The sequence below is a fragment of the Malurus melanocephalus genome, unplaced genomic scaffold (assembly GCF_030028575.1).
Source record: "Malurus melanocephalus ecotype Western Australia unplaced genomic scaffold, MMel_1.1 scaffold_419, whole genome shotgun sequence".
NCBI lineage: Eukaryota > Metazoa > Chordata > Aves > Passeriformes > Maluridae > Malurus > Malurus melanocephalus.
The window spans coordinates 616,184-637,218 of record NW_026623651.1 but is presented as its reverse complement, the minus strand read 5'-3'; the positions used below and the strand labels follow the sequence as shown (position 1 = coordinate 637,218).

At 40.0% G+C, this 21,035-nt stretch overlaps 1 protein-coding gene across 10 annotated transcripts in view; it reads left to right on the top strand.

The window, feature by feature from the left end:
- The first annotated feature begins 2,556 nt into the window (after window positions 1-2,556).
- Window positions 2,557-21,035, top strand: part of RC3H1 (ring finger and CCCH-type domains 1) — a 72,846-nt gene continuing 54,367 nt past the window's right edge. For 8 of the 10 annotated variants that reach the window (XR_008966241.1, XR_008966240.1, XR_008966237.1 and 5 more), the window contains exon 1: window positions 2,557-2,749. The gene's annotated coding sequence lies outside the window, so the exon portion shown is untranslated. Of the gene's footprint in view, window positions 2,750-18,796; window positions 18,943-21,035 lie in introns of those variants that run through there. The other 2 variants (XM_057379743.1, XR_008966234.1) reach the window with 2 other exon arrangements.

The window sequence follows — 21,035 nt, the reverse complement described above, 5'->3', positions numbered from 1 at the left end:
ATTCCTGTTTTTTTGAACAGAAAAGAAAAAACAATGTCAACAAGTGGAGAAAAATTATAGCAGCTTTAATGATAAGCTGATATCTGATTTGAAAACAGTAATCCTAAAGACAAATATTGTTTTGTGTTTCAAATGCTAAAGCAGCGTGTCATACAGGAAAAAATGCTGTGTAACTGGGGAAAGCAGACACTAAAAATAATCTAGGTATCTAGTGGGATCTGTTCCCAAGGAGAGAACAAGCTCATCTAGAAATTTCTGAACTTTTAAAAAACAAAGAACAAAGAACAAACATTAGAAAAGTGTGATTCGGATGTAAGTTTGAAGTGTGGTTTGAGAATTAATGTGCTCATCTGGGCAGTGTTACATAATAAGAACCATAGGTAATTTCTTTCATATTCCACTGCTTTAAATTTCAACAATGTTGTACTGTTGTCATACTGAAAATAGTTGTTCGCATGTTTACACTGGAAATGGAATTAACTATTGAGGGAAAACATAAGCTACGTGAAAACTAAAACCTTCCCACATTACAGGAGCCAAAAGAGAAGGTGGTAGAAGTCYCCAGACTGAAGTATTGAATCCCAGACTGAACAGAACACCAGAACACCATACAATCACTTCCTAAAAATTAGGAAGTACCAGGATGTCCTCAGACCCTGACCACTTCTAGCTTCTGTGACTTTAAACCAAGGTTGCATAAAACACCTACCACTGTAGCTCTTAATGCCATCTTTGCTTCTGATCAGGACACTGACAACTCCAACTAGGTTCACATGTATACAGTACCTTTTAAGAGAGGAGTCTGCAAAAGGCAACAATTGCTGATTGAAAAGTTTCTGTGGTATAGAAACTCAGACTGGTTTGATTTGGAAGTACCTTAAAGATTATCTTGTTCCAAACCCTGCCATAAGCAGGGACATGTTCCACTAGAGCAGGTTGCTTCAAGCTGTGTTCAATCTGGCCTTGGACATCTCCAATTCACACTTTTCTAGCTCACAGTAAGGCTAAGTCACAGGTGGTCTTTGTAAATATCTTAATCTTCCGTGTTCATAAGATCTCAAATGTCTGTCACTGTGGCTACAAAACTCTGTTTTCAGAAATTATTAGCTTTATTATTGTTTTATTTAAGCACTGATATTTGATAAGCATTAAGGTTGTTTTGGTTGAAAAGCCTAAATAATAGAGATTATTTCTTTAATAAAATGCATAGAAATAGTACTTTTAGTTATTGCCATCACGTTTCTTGTAAAGTTTATGAAAATCTCTCTTTGGTCTGTACAAGAGTCAGAAATAGGAGCTGAAGAGTACCCCTGCCCTACATAGCTTTGCCCCGTGTGCTGGAATTTCCATCTTCTGCCTGCATGTCACAACCCAGCCTCCTTTTGCAGGCTGCTATTTAGAATCCCAGGCTCTAGGCCTGGCTACTTCTGACTTGATGATGTTCTATTTAAATTTTCTTTCCAGTACATGCAATGCTGCATTTCAGATGCTGGACTAACAATACATTGTGTGCTCTTCACACTGTTATGAAAGAAAAATAGAAATGCAGTGATTCCCTGCACAGCATCCTGCACAATGSAATCACACCAGAATTGATCCCACAGAGCCTCTAGCAGGCCGTAGACATGATACAATATATGGGCAATAAAATAGAACCACTGAATGCCATTTTTGGTATTTAAATCTGGATAAGTTCCTTAGTATTTTACACCATATTCATGTTCTCATAAATGGGCATCAAGTCGAAATATTCTGATGCTAAGTAATTAGCTCTTGTATCACGTCAGTACATACTCAGTAAAGGCTGCAAGTCCAATGACTGCAAGACATTCTATAATTTCATTTTAAAATTTCTTCAGTATCCCAACTCGTTCTGACTGTGACACAGGAAAGCTGGGTGGGTCCTCAAACATCTTACCTGTGGTGTTGGTTAAAGCTGAGGATGATTTAAGTGTGTCCTGCAGCATACAAAGCTACGGGGCACCCTCTTCAGCAGCGAGCCCAGCTCTACGCCTTCCTTTGGGACTGGTGGCCAAAAACCTGAAAGCTTTGCCCGGCATGGCCACTTAAGCCGGAACTTAATTTGTTATTTTTCCCTCAAGTAAGAAAAGTAACCGGCTCGAAGCAATAAGGCGTGATGCCATGATGCAACAGCAGGGCTCGCCAACAGAGGCTCCCGAGGGAGAGAAAATGGCGGGCGGGGACTCTCAGGAGGCTTCCAAAACACAGACCACTCCCCGGGAGCCACTCCCTGTGAAAAGCCTCGACCTCCACGCCTGAGCCCGCTAACTATGACAAGAGGAGGTGAGAGAGGGGAATAAACCCTCCCTGAAAGGGGTAGGGGAGCTGAGATGGAAGACCGCCCATGACGGAGCGCGAAGCATCCGCCCCGTATACGGTGGTAGGCCCTCCCCTCCGCTCCGCTCAGTTCCGCCCTGCTCTGCCCTCACGGCGCTCTAGGCCGTGACTCGGCCGTTTCTCCCCGTCCCGACCTGCCCCGCCCCGGCTGTGGGGGAAGGCGGGCGCAGGAAGGGGCGGGCGGTGCCGGGAGGGGGGGGAGGGAGGCGGAGAGAGCAGTCCGACAGAAGATGGCCGCTGCTGGAGTGGCAGTGGGGCGGCGGCGAGCGATGGCGGCGCTGCCCCGGGGCCCGCGGGTACTGCTGGAGGAGCAACAGCAGGGCGCTGCGGGAGCCCCGGTGTGCCGGACCTGAGGTGGCCGGTGAACGCTGCAGTAAGCCCGGCCCGCGTGGTGAGTGCGCTGGCTCCGTCGCGGTGTGCGGGGAACAATGGGGCGGGGGAGATCTGACCGCCTCGCCGAAGAAGGAGGCCGAGGGGCGGGCGCTTGGACAAGATGATCTCCAGAGGTGCTTTCTACTTCTTAACAATTCTGTAACTCTGTGCATCGCCAGGCCTCAGGCTCCTGTCGGGCTTGGTTACCGAACGCCCCGGGGCAGGCGGGGAAGGACCGTGGGTCGCCCGTGCCCGGTGCGGGGGAGGCGGAGAGGAGCTGCGTCCGGCTGGGGGTGGGGAGGCGGCATCGCCTCAGGCTGCGACGGSCGAGGGCCCGGCGGCTTTTGTGTGTCCCTTGCGCCTGGTGGTGTTTTTTCCAGGGGCTCTGCGTGCCTCTGCGTGAGAAAACTCATTCCTGTGTCTTGTTGGACAGAGATGGGGAAAGAACGATGACAGAGCCCTACCCGTCCCCGGGACATCCCTCCACTGTAGGTTGTGGCTCTTTTGTCTGTCATGCCTGAGGGAAGAACGAGGTGGCCCCGGCTGCCTCTGCGTGGGGACAAACCATGGTGAAACCGCACAGGATCTCCCTGACTTGCGCTAGATTTTCCACCCTGGCATTGTTTTGGCTGTTGGATTACACCCACAGAGTGGGTAGGGCTTCCTGCTGGGGGTGATATGTTGGTATAGCTGGTTTTTAATGTGCTTTGGTGGTTGCGAATGTCCTGGTGTCARATTTTGTCCTCAAAAGGCATTGTGAGAGGCCTGTCCTGTTTTAAAGCAGGTAACTGATGCGTTGTTTTGGTTATTTTTCCTAGGAACTGAGAATATTTTGTTTTCTTCCACATGCCTTTTTCTCCAGAGTGTCTCTCTTATATTTATTAAATTCAGTCAAGTAGGAGTGACAAATCGCTTGTTCCTCCGGTGGAAGCTACGTTTTTCTGTGTGTTTTGATATATTGAAAATGGCTGAAGTGGGGGAAAAAAATTAAAAATTTGCAAAAATAATTAAAAGGTTCAAAGTAATCTGGATTGCGGCTGAGCTGCTTTAATCACTGTAACTGGTATAGTGGTATAGCGATGCTGTCATTTAATGAGTGCTGGAAGAGAAATGCAGCTGTTAAATTAAGTATTTCTACTCTATTCACATTATATGGCCAGAGAATTGTTAGATAACACATGAGTACTATGAAGCAGAAGTTAATGTGTTCCTAAATTTATCTTTTCTTACCTTTTTTAGGCTTATAAGGACGTGGAGGTCGTTACTAGTATTAGCTATGAATGTTTGTATCGCTACATTTGGAGTTGGTGAAGCTAATATGGGACTTCATAGCTGTRTAAATAATCTGTGTTCAGGGGCAGTGTACATTATTGCCGGCTTCTAAGCTTCACCAGGAGTACCATGGCTTCAGTGCATTAATACACAATGCTGATACGAAGTACCGCTCTCACTAGCATAAATAGAAACAGATGTTATCAGGTATCTTTTCTTTCTCCAATGATAGCTTATGGCTTTGACTTCCTGTCCTAGAAAAGGGTCTGTCAAAGCAGACAGCCTGACAGGTTGCTTGGAAGTCTGGAAAGGCAGGTACCATCAGAGCAGTCTGTTTTGACAACCAGAGACTTGAGTTTGTCAATCACTTCTGAGCAGGGAACCTTCATTGAGATGAGTGGGAAGGAACTTGTATCATTTCTGATGTTTGTTGTTTGGTGTTGTGCGGTTTTTTGTCAGTTTTGTATTCAAACTAGCTTAGTTTAGAGTGAAATATTTTAGAAATCTCTAATTGTGATGGTTGGGATGGTTTCCATTTGGATGGTTGTATGCTGATAATTTGAAGAACTAGTGTTCCAGTGAACAGATGAACATATAAATTGGGAAATTGCAGACATTAATATTGCAGAGTTTAATTTAGGGGCATCTTGAGATGTGTATTATTATGTAAATGTGCTCATGCTAAAGCAGATAAGGATAAATGAGCAGGATTGCTTTTGGAAACTTCTGATGTCTTGCCAGTGATTCACCGGCAGTCTGGGTAAAAGCCATTATCAGTCTTGTTGAAGTAAGCATCACAGMAGTTGAGATTCAGTGAGTGTGTATATTAAAATAATGCTTTAATTTCTTTCTGTGTGGCTCAGAAGTCTTGGGTGACGCTGATGGTGGCTATCTTTGGTAGTGATGGCAAAGACTGACATCCTGTTTAATTAGGGTCTGTATTTCTTAACTAACCAGTGCTGTAAAAGGGTATTTCATAATGCCTGGGAAATTGACCTTTCCCAGTCTGTAATATGTAATGATATGAAGGATAATTGCCTTTTTTTTTTTTTTTAATTCCACACCAAAAATTTAAATTTACATGCTGGATACCTGGGGGAAAAATTGTTTCATCCATTTGAAAGAGCTTGTGAAGTCGTAGCTTTCCATTGAAATGAAGTGTAAAGCTGAACTAGAAGGAAAGAGTTCACCTGCGTATAGGTTTGTGAACTTCCCAAGCATCTCAGAATAGTGATGCAGAAGGTATCTTTTAAGCAGGGGACCTTTATAAAACTTAGTAATTTTTTGCCTTCTCATTGTTTAAAATTCTTTTTCCCCTGTGGATTCATTGGATCATTTTGCAGTCTGTGTGGTTTTGTGGTGGCTTTTCCCACACCCAGTGAATCAGGTGGTTGTTTGCTGGAGCATCCCAAGTAACATTGTCTGTTGGGCCAGAAAAACAAACCTGACTCAACATACATGACAGATAAGCCATAAGGGAATTTGTATTTTGAAATGTATATTGTTACCCTAGGTAATGAATGTGAAACCATTATCCTACAGGAATAAAGATACAATATGTTCCTATTGTGAAATATTATTATATAAACATGCTGCATCAGCTGAAATTTCAGTATGACCTTCAAGATTCCATGTAGGCTCTGTTACAGTAATGCAGTCTGAAGTCTAGGGACTGATAACTGAGAAAGAAAACCACAAATATTTACTTACATTATGTTACTTTCCTTTCTATGCAGAGATTCCACAGTGTGCCCCGAATTAGGTGCAGTTCCCGTCACTGAGTGTGACCACTTGTTTTTGTGAAGAAGTGCATCTCTTGATAATTATCTTTTGCCTCAGGTTCATTTTCTTTGTTACCAGTATGGTAAAAGTTGAAGTGGTATTAGATTTCCAAGGGCTAGCTGATTTCTAATGAGGTTTTATATTTGCAGAAGTGTGTTAATGGGCAAGAAGGTGCAAAAATCGTGATGGCTTACTGTAAACAGTTTTTTCTGATACAAAAATAATTTCTGGTTAGAGTGCTTGAGGAAACACCTTTCCTGTTATTGCATGGTAGCAATATTTGGTGCAATCAGCTGGAGAAGGAAGAGGCTTTGGTGGTAGAAATAGCAAGAGTTCTAAATCATTTGTTGTAAATGTGTGTTTTCCSAGGCAGTACCAGTTGTGCACTGCTCTGTGTTAGAAAGTGTAGAGTGTTTCATGCAAGGATGGTGGGTGTCCCAACTCACATTGAGATTACTTTCTAATGGAGTCAGAAGGAAGGCATTTGCAGGGGGTCTAGGGAAACTTTGAGCAGGTAGAYATGACTTACCATGCATCAGGGCATATTTGCATGTACGAATGGTCTTGGACATCCTATGCAGACTTTGACATGCAAACTTCTGCCCCACATGCTATGTTGGCTCTTTTTCCCCCAAGAAAAAAAAAGTGTTTTGGGAGGCATAAAATCGACATGGAGAATAAAATCTCTATCATTTGATTGTACAAAATAGATAGAGATCCACAATGCTACCTTGTTAAAATAAAGACGTTCCATAGGAACATGTACAAAAATCTTCATATGAGAGGTAGTTGTGAGGAGGAGAGGGGAGACAAGGGAAGAGGATTGTTTTGACACACAAAAGGAAGCTTTTTGTCCTGTTCTGCTGCATGAAAAATGGAAGATACCCAGTTAAACTGAAAAGTAGTGGAAGTGTTGCTGGAAGAACAGATCTTTCACTTGCTGCACATAGATCATGACAGAGTTACCATGTAATTTGATATAATGAACACAGAACATCGTGTTTGTGCCAGGGAATACTGTGTGCATCTGCAGTTCGGCATTGCGGAAGGTGAAGGGTTTATCGACAGTTAGGCCTTCCAGCCATGGTCGCTAAAACCACCATAAGGATGTGTTCTTGCTTCTCACTGATTAGACCCCTCTCACTACTGATAGCTTGCAAAACTGTTTTTTAAATTATTAGCTTCTAATTACTGAATTTCTGGCACATGTGGGGTGCATGCTGTATTGATTTGAGATGCGTGTGCTTCAGCTACAAGATAACTGAAGAAACAAAGCATGCAGTGTAGCTGAAGTGGCTGAAATGTGCAAAGCTGAAAATCTAGATCTTCCTGATGGTTCCTGATTTCTTTTAGTTTGTTGTTTGTTTTATCATGGAAAATCTGGTTTGTCTCATCTCTCTACTATTTCAATTTAATAGATGTTTTTAAAATTATCTAATTACTCTTTAAAAGCAGGCTGCTAAATTAAAAGGTGGACATTCCAAATGTAATTACTTTTCAGGATGCTTTTGTGTTTATCAGACCCTGTCAGGATAAGCTTGGAAGATTTGAGGTATGCGTGTTTTTAAACCTGTTGTTGTTAACAAAATGGTGGTTGATTGGGTGATGGAGCAGGAGTGCTTGTCGCCAGGATCTAAAGGTCTTTTCAGCACTTGCTCCTGAGCTCATTTCAAGCAATTAGTTCAGTTCAAACTGTGAGCAWGTTGGGTTTTCAGCTACAGCTTTTAACTTCCTTACTCTTTTCAAAGGAGACTTCTACTACAGTAGCAGGAGTCTCATCTCTTTGCTGTGCCTTGGAGGTCTGCAGGGACATGCAGCTAAACATTTTTGATAAATTGTGGGAGCCAGTGTTGGTCTCCAACTCAAAATTGGGCGCTATCTTTAGGGYAAAAGGAGTGAGGTTCAGGAAAAGTGTTACAAAGTGAATGAACTGAAATTCATGCCAAGGAGAATGGTCTTCATTACCTGCTTGCTAATTAACCAAATGCTGTGGAGCACTCCCAGTGTGTTGCATTTGATTTTCTCTGTGCTTTGTTTTTAGAGTAAAAGTTACTCATACTTCCTTAGCCCTCTTCACTTTTTGTAGCAATTGTATTTCAATGAGTAACTTCTCCATGTCTTGCTACTGTGACTGTGTAATATAAATGCCCTTCAAAAGAGAATGAAATAAAACTCTTACAGTTGCCTTATTTTTCCAGTAAGTCTTATTCTTCCAGCTTGTTCTCTCTCCACCTTCATTCCTTTTGTTACTACTTTACAATAGAAGTCCTTCAGGTACTATTTGATGTTAGAACTGTACAAACAAATGGAAGTGTTAGGACTTCATTATACAGTGTTTGTATCTGAGGTATCTGGCACTTGCAGTATAGCAAGACTAAAGTGTTTTGTTCTGTGGTGTTTTTTTTTAGTTCTGTGCTGAGATGCAAGAACTGAAGGAGAGACCTTGAAATTAATGGAAACTGAATTAAAAAGCAATAGTAGAAAATCAGTTTGATTAGCTTATGTGGCATTCCTGAATTGTGACATGTGGCATAAATATTATTTTATGGCCATTAATGATTATGTCAGTTATGCAGGCCTAATGATAATTGAATCTCACCTTTTTGGGTATAAGCTGTTCTCTGGGAGGCTTAGTAGAAAAGTTCCCCTGCCTTTATAAGTGAACATTGTGCTAATGAAATCTTGAAAAATCTTCTCAGGAGTTTAATGAAGCACTCATATCTGTTTGTGGTGTGTCTCAATTTAAAATACCATGAAAAAATCAAACTTGGGTTTTGTGCCACAGATTGAAGTGGTTTCAGGAAACAGCGACGTGGTGTCCTGCTTTACAGTATATGTATGGAARAAAGAGCAGGAATTGTGGAGCAAGTCTCAGTCTCCACCTTCTGCAAATGAAAAATCTTCACAGTTATAAATGAAGCTGCATACGTATGAGCTCTTCTAGAGTAATTGTTTGATTTGCATAGTGTCTGGGCAGTTGGTTCTCGACATGTCTAAGGGGCCTCATACCAAATCACTAGTGTCTCCAATGTGAACAAAACTAATCACAKTTGAAAGATCTTGATAAATAGCTGTTTATCATAATACAGAAATTGTCATTGGTCACCTGCATTGTTATTAATTATTGTGTGGGTAGACAAAATGCAGACACTTTTGTAAGCTGGAAAATTACTAGCTCTTATTTAGCAGCTCTGAGGGACAGTAATTCTTGGTCTTGCTTGCTTTGTAGAGGTGGTGGGGATTTTGGTTCAAAAATAGATGAGAAAAGGGCAAAGCCTTACAAATTACTAAAGCAGTTACAAAGGAAATACCACTCTCCCATGTACCTTTCAAGACCTGAACTAACTTTCCTCTAAGGAGTCTTTATCTCCTTGCTTGTTAAAATGCTCTGTTTTCTTATAGGATTTTTTTTCCCTTGACCATGGTTATCTTTGCCTCTCCTGTTCTCTTTAATGATCTTGCATTCTCTGGTGTTCCCTATTTTTCTTCTATTTGTTTTGGGGKTTTTTTTAAWTAATTCTGTTCTGAYCTGAGCCACTATTCAATTCAGCCAGCTAATGCAGGTAACAGAGATGCTGTATTGTCTCTTAGTTTCATTGCTTTATCGTTCAGAATTGCAGGATGGGCTGCTTGGATAATGGAGCAACCTCTGGTATTCTTTGTTCTTGGACTTTACTGGGGCCTATTGAAATGTCACCGCGTCCTCTGGAACTGGTGAGAAGTTAGGGAGCATTGTTAATGGCATGCTCCCTTGTGACCACTTTGTTGCTGTAAATTTGAAAGGAGAAATGGAGAAAGATAATAAGATAGGCTAAACTGGCCTGATGAAATGGACTGGTTTGGTTAAACCAGAGGCATYGACTCAGGCTGTCCTTCCTGTTTTATGAGTCATTCTCCCATTTAATTGTGTGAAAAGGCTTCCTGTAGAATTAATTGAAAAGGAGGCCTAAATAGTGCTGCAAAAACCTATAGTCAGTTTAATTTCAGTCTTGGTTGTTTCAACTAGGCTTTATGGATAAAAGCCTGGRCACTAACTTCTTTATAAGTGAATCATAACAGTGGAAAGAAAGTGAGAATTACTTAAACTTTGGTTGCTTGGAGTAGACCAGACTGGTTTGTTTCYGGCTATTGTTGCCTTCTACTGAAGAGATGTGAGCCAGCAGGATTGTYTTCTGGACTTGCTAACCTGCATGTGCATTATTAGTCTCTTGTATTTGTGTGCTGTATTAAATCATGCTAGCTGAAGATACCTCTTCTGTGGTACCTTTTAATGCTGCTTATCCACTGTATTGTAGTTCATACAAAGCCCTTTTTTGCCTTGAAGGTGTCTTATTTCATGATTGTTTTTGTCTCATCTCTCCTGAACCATCTATTCCATTTTAAGGATGTATTTGTGTTTAGAATCTTCAGGTACAGGAATAACTTCAGTGCACAGAAAAGGTGCATGAAGGTGACTGTGTTTGGAAACCCTCTAATYATGCCACTTCATTTTTTTAATGAGAGCTTACCTATTGATAATAGTATGTGAGTGAAGGCATGTGGAATAACCTAGCTCTAACTTGTGCCAGAATGCATTGGGAAACAAAGCTTTTCAGCTTTCCCTTTGGTGATGCTGCTCACTGTTTTACTGCTGATCTGCCTGTAGGCATAAGGTTCTGTTGGAGTGCAAGATACTTCTTATTTTTATTAAAATAATAAAGTGAAAGGCTGTGGACAAAGCTTTCCTGAATACCTTAACCAGAAAGCGAAAAGACACAGCCCAGTTGGTTGCAAATCAAAATATGTTCCTTGAGTTACACTTGAAGTAAATWTACTTCTTTCTCTTAATTATTACTACTGAGTAAGAGTTAAGAATTACCTTCTGTCTGAGCACTGTGATTTTTGCAGAATATATTCTTAGTGGGGGGAAACTTAGCAAAATTTTAATCTGTCCTTAATGCATGATGCTCTTTCTCATTTCTGTAGCATTTGCAAAAAGGAAAAAATAAAAATAAGACTAATAAGATTATGTTAACACTGACAAGTATCATTCAGACTTTTTTTTTTTTTTTTTTTTTTTTTTTTTTTTTTACGTTTATTCCTTTACCAGGAGTATTGGAAATTCATCAGTCAAGGCAATCTAAGTGACAATGTCTGCACTGTAGTTCATAGGAATGTCATATTTCCCACCTGATTTTCTGTAAAATCTGAGGATTTACATGACTTCAGCAAGCAGAGATCTGTGGAGTGAGCTTTTCTGGTCACTCCTTTCTCGGTGAAATTTCTGTCAAGTGCTTCTAACAAAATAGCACACAAGGACTGGATGGGGATGTCTGTGGGTGTGTTTCTGAGGAGAATTGCATGCTTACAGCCATTTTTATGTGAGTTTTCAGCTTCAGTAGACCAGTTTGGAACAGAACAACTTGAGCTCTGTCAAACTGAAACTTGGGCATGATGCRGGTGATTTCAGGACATACCAGGAAGAAAGGTTTCCACAGAAATCTTTGGTATTGGCATTTGAGGATGTGATGATGTGGCTATTCATTAGGCACTACAGGAGGAGAGGGGTGTGCTGTCAGGATTATTCACCAGGTATTAAAACAGTCACAGGAATAGTTTAGCTAAAATTTCGAGGAAAAACACCCCCAACATTCTACAGTGTCTTCCTATGAGTAATACAGCCATTCACCTGATAAATAAAAATGTGAGTTGTCCTTCCCCAGGAGAGGGGGCTGAGGATAAAAGCCCCTGTTCATTTAGCTGCTCATGTGACAGTAATTGGAAGCCTTCTGTAAGGGGAAGTGAGYGGCAGGAATCCTTCCCTTCAAGCACATCTGATAACTCATTAATGTAATTTCAGAACTTTGTGTAGCTCTAGAGAAGTGGGAATAGTCAGTGATGTTGATTTGACAAGCTGCYGTGTGAGTTGTCATTACAGAATAAAAATTGTCAGTGAGCCCATGGAAATCCAGTGACTTGAGTATGCTAATCAATACATTTAAATACTTTGTTCTTGTTAGGTTTTGCATGCCGAATAATTCCCAGTGCAGTTATGAGGGCTTCACTAGTGCTAATACAGCTGCCTTTGGCTTATCCATTTTGAGAATCTTCTTTTTTGAATTGTTCGTTGTTAGGTTTTAGCTTCCTGTCATTGCTTTTATCCAAAAGTGGCAAGTGGCTGAATGCAGGAATGTGTAAAGGAATATTGACTGCATGGGTGGTAAGAGAGTTTCTGTGCCTAGTTTTCTGTTCGTATACCATATAATGTGTTTGGATACCTGCTGTTTAACCAGAGACTTGTACAGTACAAGTCAGAGGAAATTTAAATTATCAAGTCCTGGAAATGTTGGTAGTACAAGGTTGGCTTGTCATTTGTCCTGGCTTGTTCTGCAGCTCTAGTGGTGTGATGGGCAACTAAGATCCATTTCAAGATTCTGAAAGAAGGAAAAAGAAGGTTCATTAACAGAAGTTTATTACCCTTTGCTTTTCAAAAGGTGGACTGGTTCAGCGTGCTGAGGAGATCTATGTACTTTTTTGTAACAGCTCTGGCAGCAGTCTCTGAGGTGATGTTCTATGTATTTTTTATTTTATGTTTTTCCAGTTGTTGATGCTGCAATAATATAATTGTAGTATGTTTCTAGAGATTAATATATCTTTGAAGACTGGGAATGAGAAAAATCTGTTCTTCACGGACTACTCCATTTACAACAAATTTCGTGCACAGTCGATAGTAAGTAAGAGGACTTCCTTTTAAAAGACGAAGTTCCCTGTTTGGAGGAGAACTGGTTTTACAGGTCACAAACATCAAAATTCATCATGTTGAYGCTGGATTTTTAATAGATTACTCACAGGATTATTGTATTTTGCCTTCTTGATTCGATGATTATATAACTTATAACTTCTATAAGTAGGTTATAATTCAAAACTTCTTTTTAAGAGGATGTAGGATATTCATTTTCTTAGTTGTATTCGGGCTCCTGCCAAAAATAAATATACTTCTTACCCATTAGTGATAGGAAGATCAGTGAGATGTTGGTGGGGTCGGATTTTTTCTCTTATACATGAGTATCTTATGTTGTTTGCTCTATTTTAGAAAAAGAACAAGTAAGGCAACAGCTTTCTTTTTTGTGGTTAAACTCAAAATGATTGTTATTAGTTTCAGAGTAGGTGTTTAATGGAAACCCTGAGAACTTGAGCCTTGGCTTTGTTTCCATTGACTAAAACCATGGGTGCTGTTTTTAATGATGTAGTCAAGCTGTAAAGAAAAGGTTCTATTTTTGTAAACCTGGTAGGTGAGGCTGACACCAAGGCTGCAAAATATTTAAGGGTGGGATTTTTTTTCATGTAATTGAAGGTTGCATGAAAAGTCTCATTCAAAAGGAGTACCTTGCCCCGGGCTATATCGGGCCTCTGGAACTGCTTTTTTTATCAGTGCTACAAATTGAATTACCGGCTGCCAGTATCATTTAAAGCAAGTGTGACTCAATTACATTCTGAGTCAGACGTACCTGAATTAACCTGCTTTTCAGCAACAGTTGTGTGACCTCTCCTACTGATTCTTAAAGACTTTAAGCCCTGTGTGAATGGTAATTTAACACTGCTAAAAAGTCTTAAGCAGGTTTGTCACTGCTGAATAGTGTTTGGATTTTACAACAGGTCTTTTAGAGGTGTGTAGAAAATCTTGTTTAGTGTGTTGACTAGCTAAGTTTTTTATTTATGCAACTGTTAACAAGAGGGCTGAAATTCTCCAGGCTTGGTGCCATTTCTGCAACAAGCTGCCTCTTGAACTTGGATGACTCCAGAGCTGTAGTGTAGACTAAGTTGTGTTGTTAAAACACACTTGCAGCCTGTGTCATGGAAACAAGCAGAATAGTCATCTGTGAAACTTATATTCTTTATCTTAATATTCCTGCTATTATTGCAAGTGAAGCTAGTACAGAACTCAGCAAAGAATTATATCTGGGATTTTTTGGGCCTTGTAAGCTATTGTAGCATTTACAATTGCTTCCTTACTTGCCACAAGGTTCTAGGAGTGGTAAGGTGATGTAAGTTAYGGGCTGCTAAAGCATTCTTTCATCTTCTCTGGACAGCACTTCTCTCGGTGCTCTAACCGCAGTGAAGTGAAAGGATGGCTTTGACTGTATTTGCATAACTTGCACCACWAAACATTGCTTAAATCTARCTGTGAAGCATTGTTTTTGAAACAAAGATAATTTTGGGGTAGATTTAGTGTAAAGTAACAATTTYACAAATTGTTATTGCTCATGTTCCTTATTCCATTTCACCTACTCTCATCACTCTAACCTGTTAGTGTAATCATCCTTGTTAGGATTGCTGAATAGCATTTAGGTAGCTAGTTAAAAATTTAGGCAGTACTTTCAAGATGGCTTCCATTAATGAAAAAATACTTAATAGTTGCCCTGGTTGTGCTCAAATAAGCTGCTTTTGAAACTATACCCAAAAACTTGACAAGACTGTATTGATGCTAAAAGAAGCTGCCTTGAAATTCATTGTGTGCTTCTCCTGTTCTTTCCCTTAACAGATTAACCATTTAATCATTCTTCACCATTTAACAGATCTGGAACATCTTTTGGAGCCTATTAGAAGCAAATGYGGGAAGGAAATGAATTTGCTTTGGACAGGCTTAGGTCCTTGGCAGAGATGCCATGGAGAGTACTTTCTGAGAAGTAGTTCAGACTTTAGACCTACTCTAAGCCATGCTTGAAAATATGCTGGAAATGCCAAATAAGTAAAGTTTCAGTATCTGTCTTAATTGGTTGTAGAATGCAAATATGAGTTTGGATGCTCAGGTCCTCACAAGGCTAAGGTGGTTAACACATATTAGTTTATGGTAAGCAATGCAGGTCACTATCTGCTGTGTTCAGAGAGTTGAAATTCTGTTGCYGCTGTGTGAAATCTCGTCTGAAGTATCATACTTGTAGGTAGTGGCTGTGATTTGCTCTTTGTTTACAGCTTGGGTGTTTTCAGAGAATTAGAGTGGGGCAGGTTGGAAGGGACCACAGTGGGTCATCGGGTCATCCCAGCACACGGCACAGGATTGTGTCCAGACAGGTCTGGAATATCCCCGGTGAGAGAGACTCCACACCCTCTCTGGTCTCTGTTCCAGTGCTTGGTCACTGCACAGGAAAGAAATTCTTCCTTACGTTCAGGTGGAACTTCCTGCACATTGGTTCCTGYCTGTGGCCTCTTGTCCCATTGCTGGGCCCCAGGGAGCAGAGCCTGGTCCTTGCTCTGAGCCCTCCCTGCAGACAGGGACAGACAGGGACGAGGTCCCCTCTCAGCTGGGTCTCCTCTCRAGGCTGAACAGGCCCAGCTCCCTTAGACCTCCCTTGGTGAGAGAGGTTCTCCAGGCCCTTCCTAATCTTGGCAGCTTCCGCTGGACCTGCTCCAGGAGCTCCACATCTCTCTGGTCCTGGGGAGCCCAGATCTGGACACAGCATCCCTGATGTGCCTCACTAGGACTGAGGAGAGGGGTAGGATCACCCCCTGGAAGAGCTGGCRATGCTGTTTGTAATGCATCTAAGAATACCATTGTCCTTCTTGGCCACGAAAGYAATTGTTTAATTAATGTTTAACAGCATTCTCTTAGCAGCTAGACTTGGCTGATCTGGGAGAGAAATGAGGTAAACCTAGATTATCTTCTCTTAGCAACTCCTCAGGCTCCCTGCCTCGGCTGTTTGGTAAAACTGTAGTGTTGTAGTGAGCACAACAGCGTTTTGTTTTGCATGTTGTTTGTAAAAGTGCATCTTTTCTCTGAAGCTGATGGTGCCATACAGTTTCGTCACAATGTAGAAATGATATCACACGTTTGCCTGAACAGGTGCCTGAAGCAGAAAAGCTGTTTTCTTGAAGCTGATGTAGTTTTAATAATTCTGTATCAAAATCTCTGAGAGAATGGTGCAATGAATAGAATTATAATAAGGCTCAGAATGTGAAAAAAATGTTCTTTGTCATTGCGATAAAATATATGTGCTACAAAAAGTAGGTGCTTTGTTGGCTTTTGAAATAACATTGCAGTAGACTAGAGGCAGTTTTCTATGTAACATAGAACAAGATAATCCTTGTGATTATATGATGTTTAAAAAGAATTCATGCCTTAAATGGTCAGGCAAGGAACTATATTGGTAGTTTCATTAAAAAAATAATTCGTTTTCACTGCTCTTGACWTTCTGCTTTTATTAAAAGATCTTTTTGATGTTTAAGTGCAGTCTTCCAAAATAAATTGCTTTGAAGGTGCTTTGAATAACTGAAGCTTTATGAGAGAGTACTGTTAARTAAACAGCAGTTATTATATATTATTAAAAAGCTATTCAACATTAATTTTTTAAAATGAGGGTGACATCTACTATGTTACAAGAAAAGCCGCCTCCAAAWCAGAGAAATGAAAAGTGAGAATAAAGAAAAAATTACAAAGGAGTCCTGAGACTTAAATTTTCAAGTAGACACTGAAAGTATTTTTTGAATACCTATGTAAAATCCCATTTTAGAAAGAACTCCATTCCTGTTTTACACTTTCATTAACTCTATGAAATGGAAGCCYCTTCTTGCCTGTGTTGGGCAGTAGCATTTATACTCACTAAACACTGCTCATTAGTGCAGTAATGAGCAACAGTATATTTCAGCATTTCCTTAATACTGCATCTGGAACTTTTTACATAGAAGGTTTGTTGTTTGTTTTTTTTTTTTTAATTTGCCAGTCAGTTTGAAAACAAATAGAGTGACAAGTGTAATGCCAGCATGTAGACATGAGGGGAAGGAGATGGGGAGAAGTTCAGGCTATTGCTTGATTCTTGCCTTGTAAGTTTATCAAATATAAATTTTCAGTATTATTTTCACAGTACACAACAGAAGAACCTAAAGAACAATTTCTATATTACTTTTTCATTTCAAAGAGTTGGTTTTTGTTTTTTTTTTCATATAAATTTGCTGGGGGTAATTATTCAGGGTTGTATTATAGGTTAGAGAGCTTTTTTGGACGGTTTTTGACCAGTGTCTCCAACTAGGCTACAAGTCTGCGCTTCTCTGTCTTATTGTTTCACATGACAATTGTACTGTTACTGTAACTGTAGTATCTCTGACATCAAAGCAGAAGTAGAGCTGCTGAATTAAGTGGGGAGAAAAGCTCTTTCTGGAGAGTGGGTGGCACGCAACACTTTATACTTTTTTGTTAGAYTGGTTTTTTGAATGCTTTCTCTTTCATTGAATTGTGCTGGATCTTCTCAATGATACATGTCTAATGAAGGATAAAGGGATTGCAGTGACAAGATTTTCCCCTCTCCTTTGCTTAGCTTGCTTTTCATTTACCAGATGCTTATATTAGTAGTTGTCAAGTAACTGTAGATTATTCTTGYATTGAAAAGAATGATACTGGTCTTGGTGATCCAGAACACTACCCATTTCAATTGCTTTCTCTTCATGAAGTCTGCTACTTAAAGTTTTATTATAAACAAGGTGTTTGTGTGGCTGACTTGTTGCCTTGCTTTAGTTAAAATGAGGTGTTGGTTGTGYAATTGCAATCCACCCACATTTCTGCCTACCTGTGTTTGTTAATGAAGATCTATGTTTAAAACTTCATCTGGGACAATTATGCAACCGGTTCAGCTGGAATATCTTAGAAAGGAACGAGAAAGGAAGAGTAGTGACTTCAACTGAGAGGTAATATCTGTTTGCACYCTTGAATATGAAGACTTCTATAAGCTTGTCCTCTTTGCCATGGTTTCTTTCAAACACGTATCTGCTCTTKGAAAAGCAAATTATTTGCTTGTGTCCTTRACAGCAGGATTGAGAGCTCTTGAGGGTTTGACCAGTTGATAGTCCCTGTCCTGAAAACTACTTCGAATTTTTAAGTGCCTTCTGCCTTTCTTCTGTTAATCTGTTTGGTTTTCCCTTTATTTTTTTTTTAATACTGGTTTAATCACTTTGTTACTGTTATAGTTATTTTTATTGACAAATACAAGGACTCTTAATTTGAAATGAAAAGAATGTGTTGTAGAGCTGTTGCCTGCTGTTACTCCCTAGACTTAATCATCTSTTGGTAGAAAAAAWTTTCTAGGTGATAGATCATGAAACTATTTGCTATTAAGAACTGGCCACTTCTCCTTTCTTTTAAATAAGCTTTAAGGGATGTATAATATCCACCAAAAGTTGTGAAGCTGTGTCAGRTATATTTTCCCTGAAAAATTGCAGTTTTATTCACATAAAGGTTTTATGTTTTGTAGGGCATGAGCAAGAACATTTAAAYTTCATCTACACATGTGTGGTCTTTTAATGTTCATGACCCTAATGGTGCAAGACTAGTGATTGAATGTTGGGTGAGAATAGGAGTCAAGAGAATTATGTATCACATTTCATAAATTATATATCGGGTTTCATTCCATGTTTTTCCTATTAAGCACTTTATAAATAACTATTCAACAGTTTTCTATTTTGTAGTAAGACATGAACTCTTGCCTCACAGGATGTTTTGAAGCTTAAATCATTGTAAATTGCTTTTAGAGCCTCTGTTGGGGAGGTACTGTGGTAGAGTTGTGGTGTTGATTGTTTGGTTTTCTTGTTTTCGTTATGTTATTACAAGGCAGGAAAACTTCAAATAAGGAATAACATCTTGTCCTTAACTGGCCCCATTTTCTTAAGGTGCTTCACTGACTCTACCAAGTAAGAGGTTTTTGCATGAAATTACGTAAGTTTCTTGCTTTGTTTTTGCAGGCAAAATAAAAAATACTGAAGAAAAAAAAAGTACATCTTGAACCTGATTTAACTTAGCCTCAGTTAGTTTGGGACAGAGTTTTGGTGATGTTTATAATTTTATCTTTGCTTTTCTCTCTTTTTATAAAGGGCTTTATTATGCAGCTACTGAAGCCAGCTGACRCTTTGAAAGAAGGATGGGAACATGCGTTAGGTACAGGCTTGCAGTTTTTGGTGTTGGGTGGGGATTTCTTTGTTGGGACTCTATGCTGTGAGCAGTGTTTGGTGGTGTTGGGTGTATGCCCGCAGCACGCATGCGCCAAGCAGGAATGAGGAAGTTGGGCACTTGCTGCCAGTGTAGAGTTTACAGAGAGATTTCAGGGAGCAAACAGGAAGGGAAGAAAACCCTGAATCTGTCGGAAATAGTCTTCTGGGATTATTGTATGTGTTGTTCATGGAGCTTCCTAGGCAGAGGTAAGAAGCTTTTTTCTTCTACTTACTCTTCTCTGATCAGGTATGGACTTTCCCTCTCTTTAATTTTTKTAGAGGTTTTTCTGTGAAACTGGGTGTGGAAAGCGCAGCTAGAATGATTTATCCTTTTCTGTGAACCGTGAAGTTGGCAATACAGGGTGTTTGTATAACAATCCATTACTTTTAGCTGGTTAGRGTTTCCAGTGGTTTGTCAGGTCATTTTTTTCCTAATGTGAGATTCAGGACTCTTTAAAGTATTTGCTCAGGGAAAAGAAGAAAGCTATATTAGTGTCCTCAGAAATGTTTATTACAATAAGCTGTTTATTGCAATTAGCAACTGGAGTACAAAACAATAAGGTTCTGTGAAGCATCGGCACAAATTTATCTGTTTGGCACTAGACAAGAATGTAGGAGGTTCAGCTGGTGGCTAGAATTGTACTGTGGGTATCTGGTAATCCTTATGAGTTAGGAATTGCTTTACTGTTGTCTGTTAATTTAATTTAGGTTGTCTATTTATTTTTAATCTCAAAGTGTCAGAGAGAGGTTTTGAAGTAGTTAATGTACCACAGAACCAGTCTCATAGAAGAGAGAACTGTGCCTGGTTACTTTTTTCGGAAAAGTGTTAAGTTATTGTCAAGGAGTAAGAGTTTTTAAAAGCATTAATGAAACGGTGTTTTCTTTATTAGATTAATTAATGGRTTAGTCAAGAGTTGTATCTGTGTGAGCAGTTTGGTTGGCAAGCCGGAGTTTGTTTTGGCAGTGAGGAGCTGCTGTAGTGTTAAGCTTAGCACTAAATAGGCTTTACTTGTGTCCACTGGTAACCGTGACAGGAAGCTCTGCTTGGTTCAGCTTGGAGTAAGACTCAGCAAAAATGAAACAGCTTCAGGACTAAAACATTAAAAAAACAACTGTTATTCCGAATTTTGGTAAAGAAGGTGATGATGTTTGGGTATGAAATGCTGTGGAAATACATAAAACTCAGGAGTGAGTACTGCTCTTGAGAGCTGTATCTATGGAATCGGCAGTAGCTGAGCCAAGGGTGCCCCTTAGGCGTGCTGAGTCATCTGCTTAAACTGTGACGTGAGTTACTGTGGGCTGCTRCTGGGAGAGAGCACTTAGAACTCGGTCGTGATGAAGCAGCACGTGATGTGCCCATGCTATTGCACACCGGGTATAAACAACATGTTTGTGACAGAATTTGGGGTGTGCTTGGTACCTGCAKTGAAGGACTCCCTCAGGGAGCGTGCCTAATTCAGAGTGAAAGCCGAAGAGTTTTCTTGTGTCTCATCATGTGCGAAACATGATGCCAGTGATGTTGGTACAGACTGTTCTGCATTTGACAAACATCTTTTTGTCAAGAGGTGAATCTRCAAAGGATATGGGGAAAACTCTGGTTGCCACAGACATAACACAGCTTGGACAGAAGGCTACATCAGCCCTCTGCATTGTAGTCCAGCAGAGTGAGGATTGAGGGTTGTTCCTGTGGTTTATGGAATGATCACGTCTTTCTCAGAAGCACTGGCAGGGTCCCAGAGGAGACAGGTCACTGATCTGATTACAGTGTGACATTTCCAGTCTAGGTTGAAGGATGGAATTTCAAGGATTTTTTGGGGGCTGGGAGGCCCAGAAGAGAGGAGGATTTTTTCTAGCTGGTTCTAGAGGTGGATAAAACASCTTATGCAGGGCTAAACAGCAGGACGAGACTTGCATCCAGGTATTTTATATTTTCAAATTCAAAAGTAGCAAAATCAGTCTGCAGTGTAGTATTCAAGTTCTGTGGCTTAGGGCGTCTTCATTCTTAATTACAACTTTTTGTCAACAGTTTATATATACTGTGAATATGTCTTTTTAGTTTTTTGCTTTCTTGGGTTTTGATGTGYCTATTTTCTACAATCATGCATAAACAAATGTTTATGGATGTACATTTTACAGTGTTAGAAGCCATTGAGTGTGTAATACTTAGTGAATTGAGGGTGGGTTAAAAATGTCATAATATTATGGGAGGGTTGTTATTTAAATAGTTATGTCTTTTATAAATTTTTGCATTCTTTGTGTTTTGCTCACCTCTGGTATAATGCTGAAGAGAAACACTAAAA